Here is a 2,271-nt window from a genome sequence, read left to right on the forward strand (position 1 = left end):
ACTCCTCTGAAATGTCTAAAGCCCCGAATTCCGAGAAGTCAGGAGCCAGGCCGTAAGGTTGAGACTGTCCGGGTCGTGATGCCACACCGTGCCTCTGTCCCGGGATAGAAGGTACGGGAATTTCGGAAACGCTATGGGATGTTCCAGCGATAGATGGAGGAGGTCCGAGAACCATGGTTGCCTTGGCCAGTATGGTGTCACTAGAATCACCCGGCAATTGTATTTGCGTATCCACTGTATTGTCTTCCGTATAAGGGGAAACGGGGGAAAAGCATAGAGGAACATGTCCGTCCATGGGAAGGAGAACGCCTCCCCCACCGAACCCTCTTGGGGCCACCTGCTTGCAAAGTTCTCGCATTTCTTGTTTTCTTTTGTCGCGAAGGCGTCCAGAGGGGGGTGGCCCCATTTCTCGAACACTTTCTCCAAGAGACCCGTGTCCATTTCCCACTCGTGTATCTGGGCCATGTTTCTGCTGAGGGAGTCGGCTTGGCAGTTCCTGACTCATGGAAGGTGATGAGCCACGAGGGAGATTTCGTGCTTCGACGCCCAATGCCATGTTTTCTGGGCTTCTATGGAGAGAGTCCTTGATCGTGTCCCTCCTTGTTTCCTCAGATAAAACATGGCTGTTGTATTGTCGGTCAGTATTCGCACTCGCGACCTCTTGATGTGTGGTAGGAATGCCTTCAAAGCCCATCGTACCGCTCTGAGTTCCAGTACGTTTATGTGTAGGAGCGACTCCGTTGGAGACCAGCGACCTTGAGTTTGGAGAGCACCCATGTGCGCTCCCCATCCGGTGAGGGATGCATCCGTAACTATGGTGCTCTGGAAATCCGGCTCCTGTAGGGGCACACCTTTGTTCAGATTGTGGGCACTCTGCCACCACTGAAGGGTCCGAAGTAGCTTGTCGTCGTCGACGGTTATCCTGTCCGACCACGATCCCTGAGCTTGTGTCCATCGGTCCGCGAGGAATTCTTGGACTGGTCTCATGAAAAGTCGACAGTTTTCCACCAGATGGATGCAGGATGCCATGGCTCCTAGGACCGACACATACTTTCTCACTGAGATCCTGGTGTTTCTCCGTAGCCGGGCCGCCTGGTGAAGAAGTCTTGAGGTCCTGTCGAGAGAAGGTTTCACCAGCCCTAGCTGAGTCTCGAACTGTGCCCCCAAGAATACCACCGTTCTCGATGGCCGCAGAGAGGATTTCTCGAAGTTTATGGCGAACCCTAGCCGTTGTAGAAGCTGCATGGTGGCTTGCAGACTTGTGTTGGTCGACGCTGGGGAGGATCCCCTTACCAGCCAGTCGTCGAGGTAAGGGTATACATGGTGGCTTTGCTTCCTTAGCCAGGCAGCCACAGGAGCCAGGCATTTTGTGAACGTTCTGGGGGAGGTTTTGAGTCCGAAAGGAAGAACCGTGAATTGGTAGTGGGTTCGCCCTATTACAAAAAGTAGGAATTTCCTGTGTTTCCGACGCATTGGGATATGGAAATACGCGTCCTGTAGGTCCAGGGACGCCAGGAAATCTCCCTTTTGAACTGCACGGATCACTTCCTGCAGAGTGAGCATCTTGAATTTCAGGCTCTTTAGGGACTTGTTGAGATCGCGTAAATCTAGAATGGGACGCCATTTTCCGTTTGGCTTTTTTACGACGAAGTATCTGGAGTAGATTCCTTGGCCTCTCTGTGATGGTGGAACTAATTCTATCACTCCCTTCGCTAACTTGAGTGTAACCTCTTGTTGTAGTGCCTTCATATGGGACTGAGCGGTGAACGCAGGTGGAATTTGCGGAGGGCTGTGTTTGAATTGAAGAGAGTGTCCATGTCTTATAGTGTCTAACACCCATTGGTCCGTCGTTATTCTTTCCCATTCGTCGACATATGCTGAAACTCTTCCCCCCAGAACGGGTTGTGGAACGTCACTGCTGATCTTTAGTTTGCTTGTCCCTCGCCGACGATGGATATGATGGACGTTTTCTGGAAGACTGGAAGTTTCGTCGACGGGTCGCCGATTGTGAGGCACGTCGGTATCCCTGGGAAGGGTAAGCCGATCTGGCAAAGGATCTGTCTCCAGAAGAGAATCTTGAATTACCGGAAGCTCCTCTAAAGGGGCGAAAAGACTTGTAGCTTCTGCCACTCTGGAAGGCACCCAAAGAACGTGCCGTGTCCGAATCCTCTTTCATCCCGTTCAGGGCCTCGTCTACCTTTTCACCGAACAGAAGGTCTCCCTCAAAGGGCATATCTAAGACCTTGTATTGTACTTCTGGTCTGAAGTAGG

The sequence above is a fragment of the Ambystoma mexicanum genome, chromosome 4q (genome assembly GCF_040938575.1).
Source record: "Ambystoma mexicanum isolate Mex_15411 chromosome 4q, UKY_AmexF1_1, whole genome shotgun sequence".
Taxonomy (NCBI): Eukaryota; Metazoa; Chordata; class Amphibia; order Caudata; family Ambystomatidae; genus Ambystoma; species Ambystoma mexicanum.